The 8,747-nt window shown below is 46.4% G+C and overlaps 1 long non-coding RNA gene across 1 annotated transcript; it reads left to right on the forward strand.

Moving 5' to 3' along the window:
• The first annotated feature begins 1,968 nt into the window (after positions 1-1,968).
• On the forward strand, positions 1,969-4,974 carry LOC116648437. Its single transcript, XR_004302522.1, has 4 exons — positions 1,969-2,074; positions 2,223-2,372; positions 3,837-3,906; positions 4,542-4,974. It is a non-coding gene; the product is annotated as an uncharacterized LOC116648437 (long non-coding RNA).
• The last annotated feature ends 3,773 nt before the right edge of the window (positions 4,975-8,747 follow it).

Raw genomic sequence — 8,747 nt, forward strand, 5'->3', positions numbered from 1 at the left:
ATCTTTAAAGAAGTAATTAAGTTAAACTGAGATTGTGAAGCTGGACCCTAATTCAATAGGAATGGTGTCCTTATGAGAAGAGGAGATTAGGACACAGACACACACAGAAGGAAGACCATGTGAAGACACACAGAGGAGATGGCCACCTACAAGCCAAGGAGAGAGCCTCAGAAAAAACCAGCCCTGCCCACACCTTGATCTCCGACTTCCAGCCTCCAGGAATGTGAGAAAATAAATTTCTGTGGTGTAAGACCACCCCCCCCCACCCGTGTGTGGTACTTTTGTTATGGCAGCCAGAGGAGACTCACACAGTCTTTCACTTACGAAAAGATGGCTATCTAATCAAGTGAGTAGGTTAGACCATTTTCTCCCTAAAGTTATTTTGTCAAATGCAGTATGTCAAGAAGCACTTCAAAGGTCGAGGTGGGGAAAAGGCTTTGATGTCAAGTAAGTTTAGCAACTATAGCAAATTGTAGTTCCTTCTTAAAAATCTGCTATGATCTCAGAATGTTGAAGCTCTTGAGATGTCCCACAATAATATCTGTTTTAACTTGGTATAACCCAGAGTTTCCCAAGGTGGATGCCTTTTTTTAAAGGTACGATTCTTTTTTTTTTTAAGTTTATTTATTTTTTTAAGTAATCTCTACACCCAACATGGGGCTTGAACGCAACCAGGAGATCAGGAGTCGCATGCTCTTCCGACTGAACCAGCCAGGCGCTCCAAAGTTACAATTCTTAATAATAAATCCAGTATTCTTGGAATATGCTTTGGAAACACTAGGGTGAGCAAAAACTGAGACAGGTCTTCTGAGAATGTAAAGATGCTTGTGGACCGAGCCTGGGGAAATGTAGGATCCAGAAGGCTGGAGGGAGGACATAAGTGGGTTCCAGGCAGGGGCAAGAGGGGGACTCCTGTACCCAGACCCGGGCGATCATGACATAGGAAGGAGAACATGAAGGGCCAGACGGCTCAGAGATGATTGCTCACGGTGCTGTGTCCGAGGGAGGCTGCTGGTCCTAAAGGAAAGATAGTTATCTCTGTTTTCCAGGAGAACCCGGGGCCTCAGTATCCTGTTGTGGAATAAAGAATGGAATTCAGAACACTCGGCCTTTGGTGTCTTCCTTTGGGGCCGGGGCGATCACCTCCCAACAGAACTTCAGAGCCTACTTAGCGCTCCTTGTGTGAATGAGGCCTCAATGGGGTGAAAGCCCAGACGGTGCTTGCCATGTCAGCTCTGAGCCACCAGATGGCGCGCGGAATCCACAGTGCACGTGCATGGGGCTCTGGTTTGTCCCAGCCCTGGCCCAAGGCCCATAGGAAATGTGTTACTGTGTCTCCTTTTACTGAGTGTCCTGCAAGGTTTTTACTCTTTAGAAAGCTCATCCATAGAGGAGCATGTGAAACACCATCCTGCACAGCTGTGCTCTTCCTGTCCTTTCGCTCCTGGGCACATGTCAGCAGAATTTCCCCTGGTCTGAAGAGTCTCGCGTATTTGTTCTCGCTGGAACTAGCAGTAGGGAGTACTTAGCTTCCATTTTGAAATCCGCAATCCTGATGAAATGTAATCGCTGGGAAAAAATATCTCAAGGACTGTTTATTAGGGCAACCGCATTTCTGGCATGAAAAACAGACTGCAAACACTTTGTTACTCTGGTATTCGGACTGCTAACACAGCGGGGTGTAAGGTTTTTACGTAATCCCAAACCTCAGCCTCGAAGAGTTAATGATGTTACTCATGCCACTGGGGCATGAAAGAAAAGCTTGCATTTTTGGGTGGTTATTGCTTGCCCAGAGCGGTGGAATGAGCCATACGGCTGAAGGCCAAGGGACTCGGCCACCCATGCAGTGAAATAATCCCCAAGAAATGCACTGCTTGGAATGGAAATGAAAAGAAAGTGAACAGTCAGTCATTCCAGGGCATCTACTAAATATTACCGACAGTCATTCAGTCTAAAGTTTGCCTGATTCTTAACACTGCAAATCTCAGATTTGGGATGTATTACATAGATCACAGGAAACGATTGACAACAAGCAGTTGGAGCCCTGTTCCTGTCAAGCTCCGGGTCGTAAGCAGTGAGCTCTGTTCTTATTTCAGTTCCAATAGGAATGAATAATTAATAACCTAGTTTTTGAATGGAAAGTACATTTCAATGGATGGGTGATGCTTTCAGCAGAGCCTCTGAGGGTTATTGTTTATTTCCTTCTTTCCTTCTTTCTGAAGTGGGACCCTGGATGAGAAGAAAGAAGCAACATTCAAATGTACAATGGCCTACATTTTTTGACCCATCGGACACTCACGTGAATAAAGAAAAGAAGAATTTCGTGTTGGCCTCAGCATCTACTATATAGTAGGCCCTCTGTTCCATGTCTTGTAAGTACTTTCTTAATCTTCGTGGCAACAGTTTGGTAGTTGGCATTGGCCCAGTTTTTCAGATGAGGAAATCAGGCTCAGAGAGGTTAAATAGTTTGCCTGAAGTCACACAGCTAGTAGATTCGAGAGCTAAGAGCCGGGACCAGATATGCCTGCCTTCAAAGCCTGGGTTCGCTCTCTTTCCGCCGGGGCATTTCGTAAACTCACAGAAGCGCCACATTGGGAATGATCTGGGGGGTCATTTAGGTGAACCCTCGAAATAACGGAGGCATGATTCTGGTCGTCTCCATTAAGTCGAAAGCCAAACAAGTATAAATGTGCCTGAAATCCAAGCCGAAGCCTAAAAGAAATAAGAGCAACGCTTCAGAACGCAGACAGAGGGCAACATATAAATGTTGATGTGGGTGGGACGGCCATAGCATCCTGACGTGTGTGTGTGCTGTAAGTAAGACTCAGGGGGATGCTCCTACCTCAAAGTCCTCCGCCCTGTAGCCCCCACAGGCCCCAGAAGGAAAAGTCGAGGTCAAAAGCACCCTCTCACCACTAGAGAAAGTTACCTAAGGGGAGTGAGGGTGGGTGACGGGCTTCAGGCCACACACGTTGGTGGCAGAGCCCGAAATAGAACTTGAGGCCGTGCGTCTCAGTTGAGCCTCAGTGCTGCTTGTCCTAGCTACCTCACACGTCTCTTGCCATGACTAGCTCTGTGTGAATTTGGGGAGGAAACCCAAAACCAGGTTTCAGTTTTCATTACATACCGGAAACTTGGCCTCAGATCACTAAGAAGTTGACTGTGGTTTGTGAACCTTTTAAGCAGAGGGAGCCAGGCTCCTGCCATGCTCCTGCCCCTTGCAGAGGCCGGCAGGGATTTATGGGTGTGAGCGGGAAGGTGGGCACCGTGGTGCCCGTCTAGCCATGTTCCAGGTCCACGCTGGCCTGGCGGGCCACGGGCCACCAGGGAGCCTCTGCAAATCACAGCTGCCTTGGAGTTTCCCTGAGCACCCATCGGTTGGGGAATGGCTTCTGGGAGAGAGAGAAAAGGAGGGGATGATTTAGGGGTGTGCATATTCATTTGCAAATGAAGTTATGGAAGTTGCTAGTGAGATTTATATTGGTAATTAAGTGATAATGGCTGTGTAAGGCTGCTGGAGTTGGATTTCCTATAAAATAATGAAGGGACCCAGGCCCTTTGGAGCAATGTCTTATTGTTTAGCATTTTCGGAAACAATTTCGGTTTCTACGGTACTTTAGACCCACTAACTAGTAACTCCTCAAAGCACCCTTGGAGGGCAGACCACGGGCTGGCCCCCTTGCGCATCCCCTAAAGATTGTTGGTCTCCATGCAGGGCAAGGGGTAGGTAGCCCCACTCCGGCCCCAGGCTAGCAGAGGAAGAACAAGACGACATCCTTCCAATGGGCATGGCCAAGTAGATAATGCTTTGTTGTGTTTTGTTTTAAATCATCCAGATCCTCTGAACAACCAGCCTGAAGTGATGTGGTTTAATTAAGGGTACCAAGGAAACTATGAAGAAACCAGGTACAAACATCATGCAAGGATCTTGCAAGAATTCGAGTCCAAACTACTATGTCAAAGAGTAATGGCTGTCTTCACATGCAGGCTGTCCGTGGGGGCTGAGATATCCACGAGCGTGGGGAAGAAAAACGTACATATATGACCAAGAGTCTGGGTCAGATCCAGACTGGATAATCAGTCCTCGATTAATTAATAGCTGCACCCCCTCTATATATTATTTTATATTTCAAAAGACAGAAAGACACTTATCTACATAGGTGTGCTGGAATGAGGTACATCTCTTAGAAAGGAATGGGTTGTGGTTTTCTGATTTCTTATTTTCTCCTTTCCTTTAATGGTGGAAGTCGAAATAAATATTCAGACCTAGGACTCAGCATGTAGAAAACACTTTAGGAAATAATTTACTGTTTTGAACATTCAAGGTGCAGCCTGCTTCATGGGAAGTGCTGAAAAGCTCAGCTTCTTTTCATGTTTTTCCTCTTTCGGGGTTTTAAAATACTCTTTCAATTCTTTCGGTTATAGGAGAGAGGGCTCGAGGGCTTAAACGTCTGTAAGCTGAGAGACAGGTTTTTAAAATTATGGTGCACCTTGATTCAGTGAAAGAAGTAAGTGCTGACTTTTCCCTTTTGCGTCTTTAGGATTGGTATCTGCAGCCAACATCTATAAATAAACCTCGTTGTAGGAGATTCAGCGAGGCACAAAAGCACGGCGGTGGTCCATATCAGACGCTCGCTCGATATCTATCTAGTTGGAATAGAAAAGAAAGTGCCAAACAAGAAGCACCATCAGGAGTTCAGAGGGGGCCTCTTTTGGAGGCTGTGGCAAGATGAGGGAAGTTGAAAGAGAAGAGGAGGTGGTCTTGCTGGTCCTGAAGCAAACCTGTGACGAAGGTCACAGGAGAAAGAAGAAAGGGGGATCCAGGAATCAAAGCTCAGCTGGGTCTGCTGATGCCCCGTCAATACTGAGAGGTCGCTGGGAGAGGCAAATCAGAGGGGTGAATGCCAAATAAGGAATTCCAAACGTGCTCATTTACTCAAGAGGAGACTTTATTGTCCTCAGAATCAGGGAAGGAAAGAAGCTAAATTAATAAAAGTTTCATCAAATGTCTAAAAGTGTCACATGCTAACGCAGCATCACAACTGAACTCAGCCCTGATGTAGTGATCGATTACCGTAGAGGGTGGGGGGCCGGTATTTGAACATGCTTGACATAATGGGGGACGGGGCACCTCCAAAAGTAAGAGTGTCTGGGATCCAGCCCTGGGCTATGCGGGAGGAGAACGGGAGGAATGATGACACTGGTGTCAGAAAAGGAAAGGGAGAGAAAACTGGGGAACTGGGAAGACATTTTGTGGGAAGCACCTAATTGCTGGAGATTTGTGCTTCATCCAGAATGTTACAACACATACCTCCTCTTTCTGGGGGGGAGGGAGTCCCTAGATTCTGCCCCCTACAAATATCATTGGTCTTCTAAGCCCAAATGGTGTAACATCTATGTTCCCAGGGCATTTCCTGGTTGTCAATTTGTTGTCTTGAGACTAAAGTGACATTGGAGATCTTGAAGGTGGGAGACATTTAACCAAGGCCTGTTAATTAGAATCTGAAGTGTGTGTGTGTGTGTATATATGTATATATATATATAGTATGTATGTGTATATATATAAATACACACACGTACCATTATATACATATATAAATACATACATATGTACATATGTATACATACACTTAGGGCCTACACATATGCACACACACATAAATACACTTATATATACACACACATACTATCTACATATACATATACACATATGCCAAATATATATATGCACAAATAAATACATATATTCTTAGAGCCTGCATACACACACACATTTAAACACACGCACACACACATATACATATATATACACCCGTACATACCGTACATATACACATATGAATGTATATACACACTTAGGGCCTACGTATATATTATATATATGTATACACACACATACTCATGCACATACCATATATCTACTCACTTAGGGCCTAAATACACATACATTCACACACACACACACACACACACAGGACACACGATACGTAAAGTTACTCTGAGACACATGCTTAGGGCCTATGGTATATATAATATTATATATATATAAGAGCAAGATCTTTATTAGTGCAGAATAGTATCTCAAGTATATTTCGAAGATGACTGTTTGCTCAGGGTTTCCAGAGATGAATTAAATTGTTGTATTATGGTTAGTATAATTCGTCACATTCTTCTTCTCTTGCTTGGCTAATTCTGGTTGTTCCCCAAAGATGTTGGTTTTAAAAATTTACTACCAATCTCCAAAACTAAGGAGCAGGCCAAAATCTTGGGTCTTAAAAGACTGTAAAGCACAGTGATCTTTCAGAATTACCCAGAGACACATAACAGAAGACAGGAGGAAAAGAGGTCAAGTGGGCATCTCAATGCACAGACGCATTTGTAACGGGGAGCCTCCTCTCGTAAGCTGACTGTGTGGCAGACACGTCCTCATGTACCTCGCACATGCGAGTCCCTTAATATGGAATAAATGAACGGCCGCCGTGATCTCATTGCCGGCTCCTTTTTTCCCTTACCCCTGGCCCCCACTCAGCTTTTCACTTCATCATCGAGGATTTAAATATCTGCTTTTGGCTCACTCCTCCCCAGTTTACATTATTTTCTGTGTCTTTTTTCCTGCGGCTGCAAGACAGCTTTACCTGTAACATGAAAGAGGGGAGAGAGTTCCCAGCACCAGCTCCCTGTGGGCTGACGGCCTGGAGGCCTGGGTCAATCCCCAAATCACTTGGGCCTCGGCTCCCTCACCAACCAGATCTCATTCTCTGGAGGAGGGCTACGGGTTGAATTGTGTCCCTGAAGAAGATGCGTTGAAGGCGACTTGAGGTGGAAATAGGGCCTTTGCAGATGGAATCAAGTTAAGGCGAGCTCCTGCTGGACTAGGGTGGGCCCTGAATCCAGTAGGACTGGTGTCCTTTGAAGGGACAAAGAAACACCCACCAAGAAGTATGGCCGCCATGAGGCAAGGGTTGCTCGCATCACCAGAAGCCAGACGAGAGTGCAGGGTCCTGGCAACACCTTGATTTCAGACTTCTAGCTTCCAGAACCACAAGATGGTAAGTTTCCATTGTCAAAGCCACCGAGTCTGTGGTACTTTGTTAGTGCAACCCTAGCCAACTAACACAGGACGCTGTGGGGAGAGCGGCTGAGGACCCCCGGCTTTGAAATCAGACAGATCTGAGTCCAGGTTTCATGAATTCCTAGCTGATGATTTGGGGCAAAATTTCTCACTGAGCCTCATTCTTTCCTGAGACCTAAGTGGCTTATGAAGGGGAGCCATGGGCCCGCTCCCCCGGAATCTGTGCACACCAGCTTCTTCCTCATTCCCCCTTTCCCTCCTCTCCCTTCAGACCTTCTACTTTCCTCGTCTTCCAAATGTTATCTCTTACAGCTTCAGCCACTGGGAAGAAACTCATTGGAACCACTCTGGGTTTCCAAATCCAAAAGTCCAACCTCAGGGTCTGGTGCCCTTGCCCTTCACCCCAATCAGCAGTGCTCGGAGAACGGGGCCATATCTTCCTAAACTTGTCAAGAAAGCCTGACAAGTTGTGGTATGTGGTGAAGTCAGAGGACACACGATACGTAAAGTTACTCTGAGACCTGTGATAAATGTAAAGTAGCGCTGTTTTTTGTTTTGATTCGTCACATCCTGATGAGGACTTCCCCGTCCTTCTGGCTCTTACACCCTCAACTCTCACCTCGCCCTCCCCATGTCCTTCCTCCCACCTCCCCACTCTCCACCCAGATCCATCCCAGACTTCACGGCCTTATTCAGGACCCTCTTCTTGCCAGAAGCTCCTCCAGCTACCCGCGTCCACACCTGTCTCTTCCTTTTTAAATTCCTACTGCCTTTATGGTTATTGTCACATAGCTTAGCCCCTAAGTGTCTTCTCATTGGTCCCTGGCCTAGATTCGAAGCCACCTGAGGGTAAACAGAACAAAAGCCCTTGTATCTGCAAACCACGAGGTTTGGACAGAGTTGTGGCTCTTCTAGGCCCCAGAGCGGTCTCCCCACAAATACTTGGCCAAGTAACTGATTCACCTCTCTGCATCCCATTTCAACTCCACGCTCTTGGAGTTTCTGTCTCCCCAAGGTACCAGATCCAGGAAGCTACTAGCTCTTATCTAAACCAGCTGTGGGACTGCCCGTGGCCCGTTTCCTACTTTCTTCCCTGGGCTTGGCCTCACTCACGAAGCCTGGGCAGGTGGGATGGGGCCCCCTGGGCTGCTACTGATGTGGGGTCAAACTGGGGGATGTGAGAAAAAAGCTCCATGATGAGGGCAGCAAATTAGGACCTTTGTCAAGAGGAGACAAAGCATCGCCTGGGAAGAAGAGAGCACATCTCGGAGGCCAGGACAAAGCTTCGCAGGCCAGGACCACCCGAGACTTCCAGCCCCAAGCAGGCGACGGGGCCCCTCTCCAAATGTAACTGGATACAAGAACAACACTAAACATAATGTACAAACTGTTCAGGTATACTGAAATTAAAACAGCTTCCTGCTAGCCTTTTCTGTCAATGAAATTCTAAATATGTTCATTGAAGCTGGACTTTGGTTTCCTCCCTCCCTGCCTCTCCCTCTCTCTCTCTCTCTCGCTCCCTTTTTCCTTGCCTTCCTTCTCCCCTCTTTCTTTTTTTCTTTGTTTGCAATTTCCCGGAGCAAGAGCATATGCAATTTATGCAGAATGCTGGAAAAGGATTCCTGCCTCACTCAGAGGGCTCCTCCATAGGATCTTCCATATCCCTTCCAGCTTG

The sequence above is a fragment of the Phoca vitulina genome, unplaced genomic scaffold, assembly GCF_004348235.1.
Source record: "Phoca vitulina isolate PV1807 unplaced genomic scaffold, GSC_HSeal_1.0 scaffold43, whole genome shotgun sequence".
NCBI classification, from domain to species: domain Eukaryota; kingdom Metazoa; phylum Chordata; class Mammalia; order Carnivora; family Phocidae; genus Phoca; species Phoca vitulina.